The sequence below is a fragment of the Cryptomeria japonica genome, chromosome 3 (genome assembly GCF_030272615.1).
Source record: "Cryptomeria japonica chromosome 3, Sugi_1.0, whole genome shotgun sequence".
Classification (NCBI taxonomy): Eukaryota; Viridiplantae; Streptophyta; class Pinopsida; order Cupressales; family Cupressaceae; genus Cryptomeria; species Cryptomeria japonica.
This window is the reverse complement of record NC_081407.1, coordinates 245437673-245461905: the sequence shown is the minus strand read 5'-3', so window position 1 is coordinate 245461905 and position 24233 is coordinate 245437673.

Sequence of the window (24233 nt, the reverse complement as noted above, 5' to 3'; positions counted from 1 at the left end):
AAAAGGGCAAGCACTTACTGATTTCAGTGAACTTTGGTGAGCTATGCAAAGCAAAGGCCGAACAAGAAAAACAACTAGCCATTCAAAAGAAGAATAAAGTACTACAGAAGGCGAAGACATTGCTAACAGATATGCTACCTTCAGCAACAGTGTCAACCGATGCAGCCATCCACATTCAACTGGTTGAAATCCTTACTCAAATAGAAACATCTGGAGTTGATGCATCTGAGTACTTAAGCAAGCTAAAAGATAAAGAGCTTATTGCAAAGATGATAGAATAGGTACAAAAAGCTCTCACTATAGGAAAAGTAAAGCTTGTCAAATTCATTGCTGAGTTGTCCCCTCAACTCAAGCATATTCTTTATTTATTTTAGAAACTTTGTACATTTTCCTTATTCATTAAAGATATCAAGAATAAAACTGATGCAATTGAGAAAGAGATCACCGATCTCTCCAATAAGTTGACCACTGAGCCTAATTCAGTTCAAAATTTTTATACCAAGCTTCAACAGCTCATGGCTCAACAGTTAGAACTCAGAAATGAAGAGCATAAGATTAGGATGGATATAATGACCCTTCAGACATTATTCCTTCCTCATCTCTCATCAGTTCAAGAGCAGATTAACCGATCTACACGCCTATCTACTACACAAGAGGGAAGCACTCTTGATGGCTTAATATCACTATTGGCTGATATTCAAGCACAAAATTCTTTAATTGAAAGTGTAAAGGATGCACTTTCAGTCTCACTCACCGATGCCCGAAACAAGTATAAATCTATTTTTGATCAGTTACCGCCCCCAGATGGAAATTAAGTTTTTGATGTTTGTCAAAAAAGGGGAGTAATACTACCTAGGTTACTACATAAGGGGAGTAATATAATATATTTGGAGAGTGATACAGTTTTGGTAATATAGTTTTGAGTATTGTATATAGGGGAGTATACCGAGCAGAGCTAGCAGAGCACTCAAGCAAAGAACAGAACCGAGCATGCAAAATCTGAGTAATATACAGAATAATGATAAGGGGAGTATATCTGCTTATACTATTTCATTGACTATTGTATATATTGTCAAGTGTAGTCATTTTGCAAAGTATATAGATTTTTGAGTTATGACTTTGAAAGTAGTTTTTGTCAAACATCTCAACTAATGTCAAAAGGGGAGATTGTTACTACTTATCAAGTTGCCATTAGTTTTTATATTCAAAGTCATATTATATATTCTAGTCAGTTAGCACTACCAAATCATGCAGTCGATATAAATAGAGAAGTCGGTATGCACAGTCTAGTCGGCTACAGAAGAAAGCAGTCACAGAACATAGTGTACACCGAAGCTGTCTACAGAGTATCTTTTTGAGACTACCGAGCAGTAAAGTTAACACACCGAGTTGATATTCATTGAGTGAAACGTGTTACCGGATACATTGAACCTGGACATGCATATGAAAACGTGTTACAAGAATCGAGGCACATCTAACCATTATACATTGGAAATTGCACTAGAAGATTGTGTATGATTACAAGGTCAATCTAACCAATGAAACATTTTGTTTAGTTATTCATTCAAGGAATCTTGTTTGTAAGATCAAAGCAATGAATTGGATCATCGTTTTAAGAGACCTATATATACAACATGAATTAGGAACAAGGTGTGTGCATATATGTATGAAGGAAGACTGTTACAGAGATAAAGAGGTTACCAAGAAGGTTTTCAAAGAACAGTCGAAGAACAGAGTAAACAGAAGGGTTTACCGAGTTACTATATGGGTTATCGAGGTATGCTATAAGCAAGGTAATCTTATTCTAAGCACATAGAATCTGCTATAACATTTCAGATGTAAAGTTGCAGATATTTTGTAATGATTTTATTGTAATATTGTGAAGTTGAAAGAGAAACCTTTAATAGGGTAAAAGACTCTAACCAAGTCTATAAATTGTAAAGCCTCTAACCAGGTGCAACATTCAGAATAAATGTTGTGAAATCCCTTAGCAAGGTAGATCTAACATATCTTGTTACTCCTAACGGGGTAAGCTATCAGAAATAGCTAAACATGTAGCTCTAACCAAGTATCTTTATTATTGCAATAGTGAAGTTGTGGGTGCCATCCCCACCGTAGTTTTCCTCTTTAACCAAGAGTTTCTGCGTAATCAAAATATATGTGTTATGGAGTGAATCATGTATGATTGTTATTTGTTTGTTTTAACTTTATTTTATGTTACTGCACTATTCTGTTTATGCATAACAATAAGGTTATTATTAAAGAAAAGTTTTGGAGTACTGATTCACCCCTCCCCTCTTAGTACATTAGCTTTCCATATTGGGCCTAACATGCCGGTGAATGTTGATGGATCTCCAAAGTGCTAGAGTTTTAGTAGGCATTGACATCAATGACAAAACCATACAAAAATACCAATAGAAACCAATCAAATGAGTGTGAATTTCCAACATTAAGTGTATGAGATATAGTAATCAAAAGATGTCAGTACCAGGATACAATAAGTGGTTCTTTTCTAGATTGAGTGTGTATCCCAGCCAAAAGATAATGTTAAAGAGGAACAACCTTGGATTCTGAAGTGTATCATGAATAGATATCTAGGAAATGGACTGAACATGAGATTTGAGCATGGGCAAGCATGTGACAAAATGATACGAATGCCTCTTTCACCGTTGATGAATTTATGCAAAGGATTGAATGAAAGGGATGGAAGGATATAAAAGAGGTGTTGGATAATAGATAGGATGTTTGAAGATTTGTGTGAGTATAGATGGAAATATATTCAAGATGAGTGTTGGTACACAACTCAAGAAGTGATGAAGAGATGGAGGATAATTGAATTTTGGGACATAAGAACCCAAAATAGATAAAGGAACTGATGGAAGAATAGTTTTGAAAAGATGTTTAGATAGATGTTTGAAAGAAGCTCAAAGATGTGTACCTTTGTTGATCTTTTTCATGGATCATTTGGGGTGATGGAATGGTGGATGGAAGGGATGGAGAGTTTGAATTTGGAATGAAATGACCTATAATGGATTTGGAGGATGAAGAGCTTGACTTTGGAACAAAAGGACCTAAAATGGATTTGGAGGATAAAGAGTTTTCTTGACCTTGATCTTGACTTGGAGTAGGATCATTTGATTTTGTGCTTATCACTTGATTTTGAATTAGATTAGTGAAGGAGATGGAAGGGATATCATTCTTTTGATTAGGAGGTGGATGCTGAATGGGACTCTACTTTTGAGATAAAAGGGGATCATCGTGGATGGAATACAAATATCTTAGGGGATCATCATAAGATTCTTGATAGGTAGGATCTTGATAAAAAATGGGATTAGATTGGAGAGCCATGATATCTTGATCTTTATTTAGGCTAGGACTCATTTCCTTTGAATGAACTTCTTATTTTTCAAGCGACAAGGGATGGTCACATGAGTGATCAAAGTTTTAGTTTAAATAAGTTGATGTTGTTGACTTGATGGATACTTCATTTCAGATACTCAAGCTCACTAAGTCAAATAAAGGGTTTGTTCGATAGGCCCCTATGACAAAGTATGTCAAATGATATGCATAGTCTCCCGATATGGAAACTTGATTTGACTAACTTGAATACCTAGCTATGTATTGTTGTCGTTGAGATAGTTGGATGATAAAATCTTGATCACCTGGTTTTAATACTCCTCTAAATTGGTTGGATGAAAATCATGCCTAAAGATAATTTGAAAAGTTGATAATGTTGGCATTTACATGAAGATTGCATTAATGATATGTTATGTGGTCATTGATGTCAATTGAATCGGTGATGGTATTTATGATATTGCTGATATTGTTGTTATTGTTAATATTGTCTTGTAACCGATAGGAAGAGCTTTGAGGAAGATGTTGTAAACCGGTATGTAAGTTTGTGAGTTGAATTGGTAAACTGGTGTATAAGGTTAAACCCTTTTTATGCAATGTAAATGGTAAACCCTACCAGTTGTTTTTTTATTAAACCCTAGCCAATCAAGTTTGTTGGTTTAAGATCTAATGATGAGCGGTAATGATAGTGACACGTGTGATCATTGTATGAGGATAAGTTCAGATTGTTTTGGCGTGTTTGTTTGATTGTCTAGGGAATGAGAAAAGTGGATTTCATCTAATGCATAGCGCATGATGAGTTACAAAGTCCGATGAAGCAGTGATCATGGAGTGGTTGGAATTTTATTGAAGAATGTGTATAGATTGCTATGTAAATCCAATGGTCATACTTGAACCGATTTGTTTGTAATCTTTATGAGAGAATTAGTTTTTTGCTATGTTACCGACCTAATTGATTTGTATTTAAGGTCGATGAAGTTATTTTGTTTAGTGTTGGCAAAGTTGGCAGAAATAAGTTGAGTGTGTGGTTGCCTAGCTGAAGAATGGATCTGTAGTTTGTGTAAAGGCAGATTGAAGCTTAAAAGGATCTAATCAAGCAAATGTAGTGCTATTCAGACAGATCAAGAAAACCTTTAATTTTCTAACAATTACAACAGAACTGAAATCCCTTGACTGGGTAAGCTCTAACAAGCTTGGTTATTTCTTAAATCCTCTAACAAGGTGATCCATTAGCTTGGATTCTCAAATCCTCTACCGAGGTTACTCCTAATAGGGTATTTTCTTTTCATCAAGGCATTTTGTAAATCCCCTAACCCTGTGATTCCTAATAGGATCAATTCTTAACAGGACTTATTGTAAAAGCTTTAACATGCTTGACTCCTAACAAGGAAAACTTCAGAAGAGTTTAGATAGCTATCTTGTGAGTCTCATCTCACCGTGGTTTTTACCTATTTGGGTTTTCTACGTATAAACATTTGTGTCATGTGGTGAATGTTTTTGTGGTTATGATCTTATTTGTTGATTTGATTGAATACTTAACTATTCTGATAAGGCATGATAACTGGAAGCATTGAGAGATGGAATATGTTGATATACGATTAAGCATTGTGATGTTTACAAGATTAAAGTTGTTTACTGTTAAGTTGTTATAACAGTTAACTGGTTGATGTTGAGTATTCTTATGAGTATTGATCTTGACAGTGCAAGTTTACTTTGTGTGATTGAATTTGAGTTTGGGAAGTTTGTATCTATTTTTTAGTCTACTGATTCACCCCCCTCTCAGTAATCTACCAGATACTTATTATTTCATCATACCATCAATTGGTATCAGAGCATCTCAGGTCCTCTTAAATCTAAAAGCCTAACAACTTGAGGAAAATATCTTGTAGATCATGATGAAGAAGGAAGGTCTGAAGTTCAACAAAGATAACTTTAGGATATGGAGCGATAGGATGAAGAGTTACATTAAGAGTCTGGGAAGTCAGTATTGGGATTATGTAGAAACTCAGTATGTTGCACCTACTGGAACTCTGACTGATGATCATAAGAAAAAACAACAAGAAAATCATCAAGCATTGAAGGCTATTATCAGTTCCCTGTTTGATGTTGAATATGTAGATGTTCATGGTCTTGAAACTGCATATGAAGTATGGAAAAAACTTGAAGATATTTATAGCGATGATGAACATGTTAAGATTGCTAAAGAGGAGAGCCTAAGAGGAAATTTTGATGACATGAGAATGTCTGAAGGTGAGAATATCCAACAATATGGTCAAAGGATAAAAGAGATAGTTGGTGAAATAAAGAGTGCATGAGGGAAAGTGAAAGATGCCATAGTGATCAATAAGGTACTAAGAACCTTGCTATCGGTCTATGCTATCCGAGTTGCAGCTATTCAGGAGCTAAAGTCCATTGACAAAACTAAGGTAACTATTAACTCTATCATTGGAGAACTTACTACTTTTTAATTAAACGACTATGATGGTAGTGTACAGAAATCAAAATCTTCATTCATAGCTTCTATCTCTAACCCATATATGAGAAAACATAGAGATACTTGTCATGGTTATGGATCTAGATCCAACATAGATGCTGATGATGAAGACAACCTAGTGGAACTTGAAGTATTGTTGGCAAAACGACTGCCTAGAGGCACTGGGAAATACAGAGGTAAAGTACCTTTAAAATGTTTTGCATGCAACAAGATTGGTCATATAGAATCTAACTGCCCTAATGGTGAAAATGAAAACAAGAGAGAAAAATTCAAGAAGAATAAGAGCAAAGGCAAGAGAGATTGCCTTATAGCGGTTGATAGTGGTATTATTGATGAAGAATCTGATGATGATGCTAGTGAAGATATTGTGTTTGTAGCTATTAAGGAAGAGATATCATATCAGAAGGTACTGGTGTCCAGGATGGATAACTTTGATGATTGGATCATTGATAGTGGTTGTTCACATCATATGACTGGTGATCGGAGCAAATTTCTTTCCTTGAAGGAATTTGATGGCGATGTTGTCAGATTTGGCAATGACTCACCTTATATGGTTAAAGGTAAGGGAGTTATTTCTGTTAATGGGAAGAGCAGTGCTGACAATGTCTATTGGGTTGGAGGTATAAATCACAATCTTCTGAGTGTGGCACAACTTAATGACAGAGGATACCCACTAGAGTTTAGAAATGGTATGTGCAAAATCTTTGACAACAAAGATGAATTGATTGCAACTGGGAAACAAACCAGAGGTAATCTATTTCATCTTATTCCTAAAGTTAGCAACTGTTTGATTGCAAAGATAGATGATAGTTGGCTTTGGCATAGGAGATTTTGTCATATAAACTTTGATAACATTGTTAAAGTGAGCAAGTCAAAGACAATAAGAGGTCTGCCTCATCTAGATAAACCGGTTAATGCTCTTTGTAAAGAATGTCAGTTAGGAAAGATGACTTCTTTAACTTTTAAGAGCAAGTACTTCTTAGCAGAGCACTTGTTAGAGTTAGTTCATATAGATCTATGTGGACCAATAAGAACAAGAAGCATTCAAGGTGATAGATATTTCATGATCTTCATTGATAATTGTTCAAGGATGATGTGGGTCACATTCTTGAAGGATAAGAATGAAGCTTTTGGTAAGTTCAAGGCATTCAGGGCCTTAGCAGAGAAATAGAGTGGCAAAAAGATAAAATATCTAAGAACAAATGAAGGCGGTGAATTCACTTCTGAGGAATTCACTAAGTACTGTGATGAGAATGGTACCAAGTAGCAACTTTCTGCACCAAGGACACCACAACAAAATGGTATAGAAAAGAGGAACAACCGATCAGTGGTTGAAGCTGCTAGGACAATGTTGATACAAGGAGATGTAGCGAAAACATTTTGGAAAGAAGCTGTAAGTACAACTATCTACACTATGAGCTGAGTTTTGGTGAAAAGAGGTAAGGACAAGACCCTTTATAAATATTGGTATGGGAGATCGCCTGATGTTAGCTATTTTAAGATATTTGGTAGCAAATGTTTTATTAAAAGAGGTGATTACATTAGCAAGCTTGAAGCTAAGTTTGATGGAGGCATATTTCTTGGCTATTCCACCAAGAGTAAGGCCTATAAATGCTTCAACAACCAAACACAAAGAATTGTTGAGAGTGCTGATATTCGAGTAGATGAATGTCCTGAAGTCTCATAAGGAACCAGTTCAGAGAAAAATGATGAAGATCCTTGCATTTTCCTTTTGGAACCTGGAACTGTTAAATCAGAAACTAGTAAAGCAAATTCTGATGTACTTGTTCAACTAGAACAAATAAATTCAGAAGAAGATGATAATGAAGAAGTTGAACCTGAAGAGAATGATCATGTTATTCCTAGGTATGTGAGACTGAACCACAGTCCTAAGCAGATTATTGGGGATAAGGATGCTGGAGTACTAACTAGAAGGAGAATAAGAGAGAACTCTTGCATGATCTCCACCATTGAACCAAGAAGTGCTAAAGAGGCATTTGGTGATGATTATTGGGTTAAAGCTATGGAGGACGAATTGGATCAAATTGAGAAGAACAACACTTGGACCTTGGTACCCTGATCGGTAAACAAGAATGTTATAGGTACTAAATGGGTATTCAGAAACAAGTTAAATGAAGATGGTGTTGTAGTTTGCAACAAGGAAAGATTAGTTTGCAAGGATTATGCTCAAGAAGGAGAAGATTATGGTGTAAATTTTGCACCAGTAGCAAGACTGGAAGGTGTCAAAACTTTACTCACATTTGCAACCCATAATAAGTTCAAGGTATACCGGATGGATGTTAAGTCTGTATTTTTGAATGGGATATTGGAAGAAGAGGTATACATAGAGCAACCAGATGGTTATGCTTTGATAGATGAGAAAGACATGGTATGCAGATTGCATAAAGCTTTGTATGGATTAAAGGAGGCACCCGAAGCATGGTATGAAAGACTTCATAAACATCTGATGAAGATAGGCTTTGCAAGAACCAATGATGATAGTAATATTTATCTCAAGTCTGAAGGAGATGAAATACTGGTCAGTGAAGTATTTGTTGATGATATTATTTTTGGAGGTAACGATGTCATGAGCAACAGTTTTGCAGATGAAATGAAAAATAAGTTTGAAATGTCTTTGTAGCATGCTCAAATACACCATTGCTAAATAGGAAATAAGGATGATCACGAATCCTTAACTATCTAAGCAATTCAAACATAAAACCAATGAAATAGATGCAAAATGGAATTAAATTAAGCAATATGAAACTCCCTATTATGCATCATAGCTTCCCTTGTTCTTCTTCTCTTTGTGGTATGATGACTCTCAGATATTGCACCGGCAACCTGCAATTGACACAAAGATTTGAAGTTCGTGATCTAGAGGAATTGTGAGGATTAAATGCTCAATTTATAGATTTTTGGAGAAGATTGATTGAAAGGTGGAACAAAATGATCAAGAGGTGGCACTCAAGTGACCTCACATGAAAATTGATAGTTGAACTGCTGACTTGGAGGTGAAGCAGAATAGATTGAATAGATTAATTGAGTCATCTGATTGAGAAAAAGCTAACTGAAAGAAGAAAAATAATGATTGGAGGAAATAAAGAAGATAACAAAGAGAACTAGAAGATGGAAATAGAGATTGAAGAGATAAATGATTTAATTAATTAATTGATTAAATTAATTAATTTAGCACGTGCTTGCACTTTGACTTAGATTTTCAATTTAATCTTTGCATGATATTTATTCAAATAATTGAATTTATTTAAATTCAGTTTAGCATTTGAATATATTTAGAACTTGACTTTGATTTTCAATTTGATTTTTGAAATCATGCACATCTATTTAAATTTGGAAGAAATTAGAAGAATATGAAATTAAATGAAATTAGAAGAATTGATTAGTTAATTAAATAATTTAAAGAAACTATTGAATTATGCTAGAAATGGAAGTTAATTAAATAATAAAAAATATTTAATTTAAAGGATTAAATCATAATTAATTAAATAATAAATATTTAATTAATATTTAGAAAAGGGTTAAATAAATAGTTGATTACAGAGATAGAAATTGAATAATTAGTAATTTATTTAAATAATAAAGATTATTTAAATTGGGGAATTAATTAGAATTAAATAAATAATAAATATTTAATTAACATTTAGAAAATGATTAAAATGATTAAATGCTGATAGAATAGGAAATAGAATAATTAGTAAGATGATGAGGAAATATGAAATTAGAAGAATAAGATTAATTAACTTAATTAAATAATTAAATAATTATTTAATCAATTAGAGGATTAATTAGCACATGATCAATGATACATTTTAGGTGTCTACATTTTCCCCTCTTTGAGACAATGTCGGAATGATATTGTTTCAAAGAAAACAAAAAATTTATGCCCCAATATGCCTTGGTACCACTGTATAGTGTAAATATGCCCCCTTGGAAAAGGTGGTCGGAAAATTCAAAAATTAAGACCATGTTTTCGATATTAGTGTAATAAGCAATCATGTGAAGTTTCGTGCGATTTCAAGATCGTTTGAGTAGGCTACAAGTTGTTTGAAGCTGGCGGGGACCAAGGGCGTCGAGGTGTCAAAAAAAAAGCCCTAATTTTGAGCTATAAATAGAGATTTTAGGTTTTCATTTGCTCATTTGGTAGTTGGTAAGTTCTTTGTTTTCTTTGTGAATCTTGTGCTTTCTTTCGAGTATTTGATCATCATGGCTGGTTATAGAGCTCGATCGCACCTGTCTGACCGAGTACGTTCATATCAGAGACCTCCTGGGATTGGCGGCATGGTATTTTTCCAAATTTTTCTTGATTTTTTTGGCCTGTTTTTTGCTATTTTCCAAAAAAAATTCAGTGATCAATTTTTCCTTCGCATCACGCATTAGCATATTGATTTTCATGCATTCGCCTTAATTGTACCACAATCGCTCATAGCATTATGCATTAGTGTAGAATGTACCGCATGCATAAGTGTTTAATGTTACGCATGCGCTCATATCATTACAAATTAACTCTAAATGGCACGCAAAAGCTATAAGTGTACCGCATTAGTAGTAACTATCACGCATTCATTGTATGTATAAATTTTTGTCATGTGTCTGATTTTTAAAATTTTTTTTTATTGATTTGAAATCTGATACTTTCAACATTTTCTCGTTGCAGGAGAACATTGGAGTGCTATACTGCTGATAGAGTAGACCCAATGGACTTGATCTTCATGCTGACTTACTTGATGAGGAGATTGAGCATATCTGATAGCTTGGTTTATATCATGTATTACACTTACTAGAGGTTATGATCAACATGGCCATGATTACAACTTTGATAGAGCGGTGGCATTTAGAGACTTTTTCATTTCATCTTCCAACTAGGGAGGCATCCATGTATACTGCGTATTCCGATTCATGGTGAGAGAGTTGTGTACGACCATGAGGATGGCATTGCTGGATTGTGTGCACTATTCGAGTGTGAAATACAAGATTTGTAGATCAGTGGCCGATATGACATCCCTTGGGCCCGGTTAGATTATGATGACATGACTATTGTACTATGCGGTGTTGTTGGCGGTTTATTGATACCTGACAGACAAGGTCACATATTTCCAGTGGGATGGGGCAGAGTACTCCATGATATGATTGTTCATCAATGAATATATGCATGGGGTCCATGTCTATTGGCCATGTTGTATTATCAGATGCATGGGATTGTATATCTTGGATATCGGTCTATAAGTTGTGGTGTGACATTGCAACAGACTTGGGCATGGGAGCATATTTCTATTTGGAGACCTGTCATTCATGTTGATTTGTAGCTTGGTAAGCCTTATGCTTTTAGGTACACAACAAGTATTGGGTTCAGGTAACACCTTGTATTGGAGAAATCAGTTTGACATACTACAACATTTTATTTGGAGACCATACTTAGATTTCCCCAGTTGGGCGGATGACATAGTACACTTGCCTTTCTGTTGACATCAAAGGTATTTGATCGGTAGGAATTTTGAGACGCAACAGATTATAGAGATGTATCTCCCAGGTCAAGTATTGAGATAGTTTGGAGAGGTAGAAGTGACACCAATTATTATTGCTTACTTTGCTCATGTATCTCGGGAGGTATCTGATTGGGGAGTGTGCATACAACCACATGTTGCTTCTGTTAAGTTTGATACTCTTCAATCATTACTCTAGGGTTGGGGTAGAGGTGTAGTGGATCCAGGGACTACGACAAAGTATGATGCATGGTTTGCCAGACACAAGCCAATTCCACTTATGGATCCTGTTGTTCCGATTACAACACAACAAATTCGCCATACTAGGTCGAGATTGAGGCTAGAGTTGGGGGAGAGAGCCGGAGGAGGAGAGGAAGGTGGATCCAAGGGAGGAGCAGAAGGTGGAGAGGAGGGGGAGAGGATGAGATAGGAGATGAGGGAGGTGGAAACAAGGATGTAGACATTTGTGGGGACACCGAGTCTATCAACAGTGGGGATAGCAATGATTCTTTAGATTCATCGAGCAATGAGGATGGAGAGGATGATGATGATGATATGCCAGAGCTAGAGGACGTGCCTACTATAGAGGGTGGGAGAGGATAGGTGGGCGATGAGGACGATCCACAAATTCTTAGAGAGCAGATTCAGAGCTTGGAGGAGGTCGCTAGACGAGATGTTGAGAGAGAGGCCTACCATACAGACTACAGTGCTTTAGAGGCTGAGAGGGATCATCTCTAGAGGGAGAGAGATGATGCAGTTAGGAGAGCTCAAATCACCATGGATGCATATGATCAGCTATTTGAACTAGTGACAGAGGTGAGCAACCAGGCAGATAGATATTTTGTTGTTGCACAGGAGGCTATTTATTATCGCCGGGCTTATGAGAGAGCTACCCCTGAGGGTCAGAGAGAGCCTAGTTACAGTGCCTTCACGGGGAGGAGATCAATTCGATCTACTTCTCGACGGACTAGTAGTGGTGGTGTTATGGGACCACCTCGACATCTTGCGAATAACCTAGTGGACAGGATCCACCTGCTGATAGAGGTAGTGTTAGTTGAGACATTTTTTATCATGTTATCTGAGCCTTCGGGCTTGTTTATTGTATTCGTACACATTATCATTTTTGAGTTATATATATATGATATGCAGTTTTTGGCAGTGATCTATTTATGTTTTGCTTTATATGTATACTTATATGATGCTATGAGTTATATGATGTATGTCTATTTGAGTCTATATGATTCATGAATGCAATGGTTTTTATATGTATGTATCAATGATGCTAATGAATGCAATGGTATCTATATTGTATGCATATTAACAGACGTTTATGAATGAAATGGAATCTATTTGAATGCAATGGAATCTATTTTTGTTTTTGTATGATAATGCTAGAACAAATTTTTAACTACGATGCACTGTGAAGAAAAATTAGTAAGATAATAGAGAGAAGAGATTGATGATAGAAAGAATGTTAGAAAGAATGCAATTTAGAGAGAAGATGCGAAATCAACAAACTATCCAAAAAATACATGAGATGAGAATGAAATTGAAAGAATCACAAACTTGTGTCACATATTTTATTGTGCAGCGTATATTCATCACTGAGCCTTATTATTGAACAATGGAGCTTAGCACATCAGGGTATAAGAAACCAAGATGCAAGATATCTCATTGTAGAAACAAACATGTAGCAGACAAGGAGTGAACCCTCCATTCTGGGAATTACACTAGGGGTCGAGGTATGTGTGGCATCCAATAGCTGAATGCTCCTATCACAGACACCCACTAGAGCAATTTCCCTATAATTTCATTGGTTCACACCACAAACAACAAACAAAGAAAAATATAATGCCCATCATAGATCCTCTAGTCACTTATGGACATCCCTGAGTAGCATAGGACCATAATCTGTCACCAAATGATAAAAGATAAAGACTGACCCAGACAAAATTCAGCAGCTATACTGACCTTGTGCCTTCGTTCTTAGTTGCTTGATGTGATGGTTGATAATGTCTGATCTCAGAAAGTTGCGGACCCCATTTAAGACTAACCTGTCTGATTTCGAGTGTATCCTCTTCTGTTCAAGACAAGATAATGATCACTGTGATATGGATATGATAAGATTGATAAGATTGTTTGATCAATTGATTGCAGATATTTGACTGGATAGTCGTATCCTTTGTTAACTTCGTGTGAAGCGTTTGCTGGATATCTGCTAGGGTTTTTGTTCTCGCGAGACATTTTATTGCAAGTTTTTCTGATTGATTGATTTTTGATTTTTAGTTCTTTTCCAAGAGCTTTTTTTGATGTTTTTGGTTGATTTTTTCAAGACATTATATGGATGTTTTTGGATTTTATGGTTTTCATTGTTTTTGGATTTTAAGTTTTTCAATGTTTTTGGATTTTAAGGTTTTCAATGTTTTTGGATTTTTTTCAGGATCATATTTGATTTTTTAGGATGTTTTCGAAGGACATTATACGTTTTTTTTTTTTTCAAAACTTTATACGATTTTTTGGATTTTTTCAGGACTTTATATGATTTTTTGGATTTTTTTAGTTATGCCCCCAATGTGCAGACCTATATGACATGATGATCTACAGAATGCATGTGGAGACAATGAATTTTTGACATGACCTATGTTAATGCAATATGCATGATGGAGATGCATTTCCTATTTGAACAAGGTTGACTGTGTTTATTATATCATTTGTAATACACCAATTGAAATGGAGGTGCAAAACATTTCACAGATAAGTGGTCAATCGATCCCTAAGGCCCTTTAGAACATTTGACTCAACACACTTAGTGCCTAGGATTTACAAATGGAGACGCATAAAACTTCTCCATTGGTTCTTGAAACTTTGATATTCTTTTGCCCATGTGTGTGCAGATGAGTTAATTCTTGCTCTTGTGTTCACTAAAGATCCTTAGCATCCTATATGACTAGCTACATGGATTATCCTAACTTCAAAAGCATCCCGAATAGAGCCTCGTTGCCAGCAAGCCTTGAGAGCTCCAACGAGGTTATAGACTGTAATTTCTCAAATATTGCTCCATTGCCAATAGGCATCCATAGCCCTGATGGAGTTACTTGCATGTTCCCATAGTCAATCTTTTTGTCACACTTTGTATGCATGATATTTCAGTTATATATCATGGCTCTTTTGCCTTTAGATGGATATTTGGCATAGCTCTTTTTCTATTTTTCTATTTTTTTCTTGCCTTGACTTGTAAGTAATGAAACCTACTTGGGTGTGACAATTACAATGACACTGAAGTAGAATTTTAGATTTTTCACTAGTCATATGATCAACTAGGTGTCTAAAATTAATTAGAGATCTTCTTAATATGCTTGAGATAACAATTGATAGATTCTGGGTTAACAAGTCTCAAATAGTGAAATCACTACCCAACCATAAGTAAAGCATCATCATAGGGTAATGTTGAAAATGAATGACCTTAGAACCCCAAAGACTTCATGTTTGAATATCTAAGAAAGGATATGACTCTTGCTTCTCTTGAATTGAAATGAATGATAAACTTGAACAGTTGCCTTGTTTTATTGGTGCTGCTATATGAAAATGCAGAAACTTTAAAAATGCGATGCATTTAAAAAAGAAACTATATGTAATGCAATGCTTTGAATAATATGATATGCAATGCGGAAAGTAAAACCTAAACTAACCCAACCCTTAAGTATAATATCGTTTAAGGTGCATGTTGTTCATAGGGTCAGAGAGTGGATCTCTCTCCATGGTAACCAAATTATATGCTCCATTGCCTATAACCCTTGTTATGATGAAAGGACCTAGCTAGTTAGGTTCGAATTTCCCTGGCTTTTCTCATTCTGCTAAGTTCCTTTGATTCTCTTTAAGAACTAGATCTCCCACTTCAAAAGTTTGTGGGCGGACTTGTTTATTATGACTTTGTCTCAGTCTATTTTGATACCCTTATAGATGATTGAACGATGTATGTCTTTTTTCATCAAGCGTTTCTAGTTCTTGTAACCTTGCTACCCGATAGCCTTCCTCTGATATGATGTTCTGTAAGGAGACTCTTAGAGATGGTATTTCTATTTCAATGGGGAGTATTGCTTCTGTACCATAGACCAAGGAATATGGTGTTGTTCTTGTAGGTGTGTGTACTCCTGTTCTGTAAGCCCAAAGAGCGGAATTTAACTGGAGATGTCAGTCCCGTCTTGTGTCAGTGACAACTTTCTTAAGAATTTTTAATATTATTTTATTTGTTGCCTCTGCTTGTCCATTGCTTTGCGGATAATATGGCATGAAAAATCTCCGTTGTATGTGAAATTTGTCACACAACTCTTTCACTTCCTGGTTTTTAAATGGACGTCCATTATCTGTCACGAAGCACAGTGGAATCCCTTATCTACATATAATATAGTTGAGCATGAATTTTGCTATCTATTTTCTAGTAGTGTATGTAAGAGGAATTTCCTCAACCCATTTGGTAAAGTACTCAGTGGCCATTAAGATGAACTTGTGCCCATTGGAAGAAGTAGGGTTGATTTTACCCACTAGATCTAATCCCCATTATGAAAATCGCCATGGTGATGTAATGGGTTGAAGATCTTGTGCTGGTGCATGAATGAGGTCTCCATGCATTTGGCATTGCTTACATTTCTATACATACTTATAAGCATCCTTTTCTATAGTTGGCTAGTAATAACATGTTCTCAACAATTTCTTTGACAATGGTGGACCACATTGGTGCACCCCACAAATTCCATCATGGACTTCCTTTAAAGAAAGTTGCGCTTCATTCTCATCAAGACATCGAAGAAGAGTTCCATCAAAGCCCTTTCTATACAAAGTATCAACTATAATGGTGTATCTAGATGCCTCATGAATAAGGTTCTTCTTTTGATTTCTGAACAGATCCGATAACATGTATAGAGTATGCAAATATGTATATATTTCATTCTACCAAGGTGATTCTGGACCCACAATTGCACATACATATTCTGTTGGGGGAGTCTCATATGCCAGTAGCATCAACTGTTCTATGATGAACTCAAACTGAGTTTCATTAGCAGACATATTTAGAAGAGATCCTATGGTAGCCATGGCATCTGCTACCTTGTTTTGTATCCTTGGGATTTGTTTGAAGGTAATTTTGCTGAAGTGCTCCTTGTAATGTTCTACCATCTTTTTATAAGGCATGAGTTTGTCATCCTTCATGTTATAATCATCATTGACCCGGTTTACAATCAATTACGAATCACCATAGATCTGTAATTCTTGTATTCTCCATTGTACAGTTGTACAAAGCCCTATGAGGAGAGCTTCATATTCAGCTATATTGTTTGTTCATTGGAAATTGATCCTAAATGACTTAGGTATAGAATCCCCTTGAGGGGTGATGAAAAGAATCCCTGGTCCAGATCCATGACTGTATATGACCCATCAAAATATAATTTCCACATTATAGATGCAATTAATGTAAACACGGATTCGTTTGGAAAGTCTATCAACAACAAGTGACTGTCCTGTAAAGGAGCCTCTGCTAATTGATCTGCTATAATTTATCCTTTGATGGCTTTTCTATCTATGCATTCTATATCAAACTCACTCAAGATCATAAACCACTTATCCAATCGCCTGATCAATGTTGCTCTGCTCAATAAGTACTTGAGTGGGTCAAAGCGTGCAATGAGTTGTACCTTATGACTTAGAATATAATGTTTGATCTTTTGGGATGCAAAGATTACTGCTAAGCATGTTCGCTCTATAAGGGTATAATTAAGCTCATAGCTGATCAGAGTCCTACTTATATAATAAATGGCTCTTTCTTTTCCTTTTTTGTCATGCTATGCCAACAAAGCTCCTAGAGCTGAGTTTGTTGCTGATATGTATAACAATAGAGGTTTTCCTAGAGTAGCTGATAATAACACTGATGTGTTTAAAAGATAATCTTTCATAGCTTGGAAAGCTTCTTGGCATTCTTCTATCCATTTAAAAGTAACTCCTTTCCTGAGTAAATGCTGGAAGGGGTGACACTTATCTACCAACTGCGTTATGAATCTCCTTATGGATTGCAATCTTCCTTGTAACCCTCTTAGTTGTTTAAGTGTTGATGGAGGTTGCATACCAATAATTGCCTTGACCTTGGCAGGGTCTACTTCAATTCCTTAGTTGGACACAATAAACCCTAACAATTTACCTGTTGTTACGTTGAATACACACTTCTTTAGATTTAGTCTGACATTATATTGCTCCAAGTGATCAAATATCTGTGCAAGGAACGTAAGGTGACCTTCTCTTATCTGTGATTTAGCCAATAAGTCATCCGCACAATCTTCCATTATGTTGTGGATTATGTCATGAAACAACATTGTCATGGCTCTTTGGTATGTTGCTCTGGCATTTTTGAGACCAAATGGCATCATATTCCAGCAGTATGTTCCCCATGGGCATGTAAAGGTCTTTTTATGTTGATCTTCTGGTGCAATTTTAATCTGGTTATATCCTGAAAACCATCCATTAAGGATAGCATTTCATTTCCAGCTGTTAGGTTGACTATCATATCAATATTGGGTAGCGGGAAGTCATCCTTAGGACAAGCTTTATTTAGAGCTTGGAAATCCATATAGATTCTTATTCCTCCTGTGGGCTTAGTCATAGGTACTAGGTTGGATATCCATTCAGCATAGTCAATAGGTCAAATGAAACCTATGCCCAACAACTTTTGTAGTTCTATTTTAACTAGTAATGCAATACTTGGATGCATTTTTCTCAATTTTTGCTTGCAAGGTTTAACTCCTAGTATCAAAGGTAAATGATGCAATACTAATTCAGGGTCTAAGCCTGGCATATCTACATAGGACCAAGCAAAATTGATAGGTCGTTGCTTGAAAAAATGAATGAATCTATCTTTTTCTTCTTTCCTTAGTGATTTTTCCAGGTGGATGCTATGTACAATCTCTCCTTCTGCTATGTTTACTTCTTCTATTTCTTCTATAAGCAATGCTGACCTTTCTCTTTCAATTGGAAGGTTACCCAACTCACTCTTTCCATTATGGGTGGTTTTATCTTTATCTTATGTTGTAGAGGTACTTTCTTCTCCAAAGTATGTTGTTCTATCCATGTCTACAACAAACCCTGCTTTGTGATCACCTTGTGGAAATCCCTCTCCGACTTTGAGAAATTCTGCAATTGCTTCGTTGTTTTCAAACCAATCTAGCATTGGTTTTCCTTCTTGCCCCCAATCAATCAAGTGTGAATGTACAAGGGGTAAATCATTACTCCCTTCCATAGTAGACTCTGATAACATGAAGATTTGATTGTTTGAATGACTTTGTGTATTTTCATCTTGTATAGGCTTTATTTGATACCTTAGTATGACACTTGCTAGTGGGCTAGAATCGTGGAGTGATAAGAAATTTTAGTCGTGAGAGTCTGTCTCACTTTCAATGTATTTTTTATTATATGAGTTATCATCACTTATTTCTTAAGATGTTCCTGCTGCTGATTCTGTTGTAGATTGACTGGTCTTCTTTGGCCAGTAGTTACCCTTCTTAAGCCTGGTATAAGCCTTTGCAATCTTTCTTCATCTGATTCGTCAGGTTGAGCCTGAGTCATTTCCCATGGCAGAAATATTCATAATAACCATGGATTAGATTCATTTGCTGGTATTAAGCCTGCATCTATTGCAACATTAGCTTGTGTTGTTGTGTCAACAACTATATCATTTTGTGACTCAGTGCTAGGTTCTTGGAGGAGTTGTCTCATGTCTTCTCTATCTGATTCCATGCTACGTGATGTGGGTACTTGATTACTTGTTTGAGATGAAGATGGAAGCACCCGCATGGACAAATCCCTTTGTGGTATGTAGTTTGATGGTTTCATTGGTCAATTTAGTATATCAAGGGTATGTTGTCTTGCTTCTATGATATGCGATACATGCTTATACCCCAATCCTTGATTTCCTGGATTATCATTAGGAACAATAGGCTATAGTCTTCCTTGTTTCTGTAACCCTAGGCCTGTGGTACCATCATATCCATGTCTCTGGAGCATTTTGAATCCATTGCCATACCAATCTGTGGGTATTTTGGGTATTGTTATATGATCTTCTTCTCTATATCCAATGGTTAACATCTTCGTTCAGGGATTCTTCTTGTAAGTCACCCCATCTAATGAAAGAGCATGAGTCTATGTATTTGACAAATTCTTTTCCTTTGTATTGTTTTTGTACTATATTGTGAGGTTTCCTAAAAGACTTAGGAGATATAGACAATTGTTTCCCACTTAAAGTATTTGCAATAGAATACTCTCCACATCCCATATCTTGTATTTGTAAGGAGGATGTCGTAGGCATATCCTTTTTTGTTTATGTGATTGTTAATGCCTCCAGTTGTGTAGTGAGAGGTGCTACTTGATTAATAGGTACCTGATTATCCACAATTTCTTTCAAGTAATTGCAATGTTGGAAGGGATTTGGATGACCCTTCATGGTGATTTCAATACCATTATATGGGAATTTGGCACACTGATGAAATAGGGATCGTACTGCTTGCATGGTGTGGATTCATGGGCGACCCAATAACATGTTATATCCCAGTTCTCTATCCAAGACTTGAAAAGCAACCTTTGTTGTTATAGGTCCCACTTGTATGGGTAATGTTACAATGCCTTTTGATGGACGTTCTTCATCATCGTATGCCTTGATATTTATCCTCTTGGATGAATCAATGCAAAGTTCAGAATTACCTAGTGCCTTAACCAGTTTTAAAGTACAAATGTTGAGATCGGCTCCTCCATCTACGAGTACTCTTCTGATTATTCTCTTATGTATGTAAGCTTCCATATGTAGTGGGTCGTTATGAAGCAGTCTATCACTAGGAATATCTTGTTCTGTGAATGCAATGCGTGTGCCTTGTCTCAAATTTCCTACCATAGACTGGAAGGCATTTTCATCTATATCTTTGTCCACTACTGAATCTTGAAGTGCTTTGTCTAGTATAGCTCTATGAGTGGGTGAAATACGCAAAATTTCAAATAATGATATTTGTGTCAGAGTTTTCTTAAGTTGCTCAACAACATTATAGGTCCCTACTGTTGGTGGATGATTTTGTGGTATTCCTTGTAAAGTTACCTTTGATCTGCGAGTAACTATTGCATAGTCTCTGTCTCTGGGAGTTATGGTGATTGTAGCCACTGTATTATATGACTTACAGGTATTGTTGGTATCATATGCCGTGTTATCAAGATTTATGTTAAATCCCTCTTCATAGTCTTTATGTGTATGCTTGACATCCATGATGTGTTCTATGAGTTCATCTTCAAACCAACCTTAATGAGATATTTGATCATGCCCCTAGTCTCTGAGAAATTTTTTTCTATCATCATCCTATTTTGGTGCCTCTAATATCATGCAAATTTGGTTATCATCTGTGTGAGTGTCTAGATATTGCTCATATTGATCAAGTGTTTCTTGTGAATCATTGTTTACTATATCTCCTGAGCTAATGACATGAATAGTGTAGTCATATGAGACCTTTGTGTAGTTAGTCATATTGTCTTGAGTACTTGATGTGGTAGCTTTCCCTTTTTCATGCTTAACAAATGGATCCTTAAAGATTGTATGATTCATGTTTGTTGAGGTTTTATCAGTATAAATTGTGATGTCACCTTGTTCTATCATATCTTGGACCAAGTTTTTCAATTTGTAGCAACTTGCTGTTTTGTGACCTTTAGTCTGATGATAATCACATAAATCATTATCGTTCAACCATGTGGGTTTGAAAGGACCTGGTTCATATACTCTTATTTCTAATAAAGTGATCATGTTTGTCTGAGCGCTGACTCAATAGGTTCTCCTAAAGGTGTGTAATTCCTTCTTGGGGCATTTACTCTGGGGTACCTTGTGTTCATGTTTTGTGTAGTGTTTACATTTGTTGAAGTAAGATTATTCTCTGTACATGGATTTGATGATTGACTCATTCCCAAAGATAAAACCGGTTGAGTTTTGTTTACTGTTCTGGCATCTACAATACCATCATTGGTCACATTTTTGTTTTTCAACCAAAACTTGGATTTGTCATTGTTGGTGTTTTCATACTTAATAAGACCTTGTTCCACTAGTCCCTTCTCACATTTTAGAGATTTTTTTGTGATTTGTTTGAATGTGGTTAAACATTGCATTTGTATTGGATATTTAATTTTGGGAATCAAGTTTTTTGTGAACATATCCACTTGATCTATTTTTGGGATAACTGTCTTGCACCTCCTATATAGAGCCCTCCATCATTGTATGAAGGATGCAAATATTTCATTCTCATATTGTTTAGTAGCACACAAGTCCATCAAAGTAACCAGGGTTTCAATGTTATGTGAGAAGTTTGCAATAAAATGTTCAGCTAATTCTCCCCATGATGTGATGGTTGGTGGTAAATGTGAAAACCACTCTAAAGCCGCCCCCCCCAAACTTTTAGGAAATAGTTTCATTAAGTAAGTATCTTTTGTTGCAACCTCTATACATGTCGTAAAAAACTCTCTGATGTGGTCCCTAGGATCACCCTTCCCTCGATATCTGTCAAATTTAGGTGTTTCAAAATATGGTGGGAAAGGTGACACGTATAATGTGTGATCGAAAGGATAAGGATGTAAGTCCTGAATTGTGTAGCTCTTTTTAACGTTACCGGTCTGCATGATCATCATTTGTTGTTGCAAATTTTGTAATTGTTGTGTTAGAATATCTGTTTGGGTCAAAGGTACACCTTGTGTTTGTGTATGTCCCACAAAAGGATTTGTTGTTTCTTAGCTAGGAGGTTGTTGGAAGGTACCATGATTATAATTTTGTGTGTTGTACGTTCCACTAGGTACCGTGAAATAAGTGATATGTGAACCCATGTTTGGTGGAGTTGTACTTGTTGTATTGGTAAGACCTAGATTTGCATTTTGGTGACTATATGTCGATCCTATAGAATAGGAAACCGGAGGTTGGGTTGCACTTGTTGCTTATGTTTGAATAGGTGTTGAGACACTTGATATTATCAGTATACTCTGTGTTGGTATACTAACATTTATCGTCGAAGATGATGCACTTGTTTGAAAGTTTGCATTTGTATTGACATTTGTTTGGATAGGTAAATTTTGAGGAAAACTTGAGGCCGTTGCTTGCATTTGTGTTATGGGCGGTGTTTGACTGTTATCTTGACCTAAAGTTTTTCCTAATGGTAAGATCTTTGTGACATTAAAATCTTCAAGTAGTTTCGCCCCTTTTTGTAATAACAGCGAGAGATATTTGTCTGTATCATTATGTATAAGTGCATCTAAGATCATAAGGACATATGGATCTTGTTGAGCTGACTCAATTTATTCTTTTGTTAAATGTTCCTGTAATTCATTTAGAGTAGACATTGCCTAAGAACTTGATTGTTGACTAGTTGATATGTTCATATTCCAAGTTGGGTTTACAGACTGGTTGTTGTTTGGGTCCATTATACCTTTTGCCTTTTGTGACCTTGTGATGGGCATTTAAGACTACTATATGAGGGTGGTTTTATGCAAGATGATGACTAATGCTAGATTGTAGACGTAGGTATGAGGTATGCAAAACTAGACTAGACTCTCTATTTAGGATTTTGATGCAAGACTTGTTGAGCATTTCTAGATTTTTGTTATGCAAGTTTTTCCATGTCTTCTCTTAAACGTTCTGCAAGAATTTCTCTATCAATCCTACGGGCAATTTTATACTCGATATTTATCTCATACTCGACTCCTATATACTGAGGTGTGTTTCTCCTTGATTCCCATGCTAAGTTAGCTAGACCTTCAATGATTTCTCGCTGACTTTCGTTTGGCACTAGATTAGGTTGCTCGAAGGGGAGAAAACCATCACCTGGGAGACCCATTAAGACACATGCTATAACTTTGTAGGATGATTATGTCAATGATGACGGACTAAGACAAACATATATGGAATCTAGATGAAGATGTATATGAGGATGATAATAGGGATGTTAATGAGGACTATGCAAGGACTAATGATGATAGTAAGGACGTAAATGAGGACTTATGCAAGGACTTAAGATGATAGTAAGGATGTAAATGAGGACTATGCAAGGACTAATGCCGATAGTAAGGATGTAAATGAGGACTATGCAAGGACTTCCTAGGGTCACAAGTGTATAAACCTTTGAGTTTTGACATTTCAAAAATGGACTTTGTTTTCATTAATTCTATGTATAGGACAAGTTTCGTGGTTTCTTCAAGTCAAAGAACAATTTTTTGGAGGTAAATATAGCTGACTAAATTGTTTTTTCAAACAATCTCAGAAAATTCAGAGATGCATAAGATAGGGCCTTAAATAGCCCAAAGGACTGACTCAATACTCGTCCGACAAAATGATACATAAAAAAGCACAAAATACAATCTTAGGCTAGAAAGTGGACACCATTCAATGAGGCCCTTATGAAATATCGAGACAAAACGAACAGATAGAGAGTCTAGCAGCACTGGCTCCACTTCATGGCACACACTTTTTGGGCATGCCAGACTCTCTTACCCCGAAGATCCGAAGATCTTATAGTCAAGGGATTCCTGTATCATAGTGTAAGGTACATGAAGGGTATCTATGGGGTACCCTCCGCATTCCCGAAATCACTGAATGTAGGGTTTTGGGCTACTAAGTTGGTTTTTATTGTAGGGTTTCGAGGGGTCCCGATCCAACGATAGATTCTTAGAGCAATCCACTTAAGACTTTAGTTGAGCTTATCGGTGTAGAGAGGGCCCCCACATACATTGAATTCACTCAACACTCTAGCCTCTTGACCATATATTTATATAGCGGATCAAAAAACCCACTCGAGAGTACACTGGGAGAGATGATATCCCCAACGCATCCCAATTTGAAG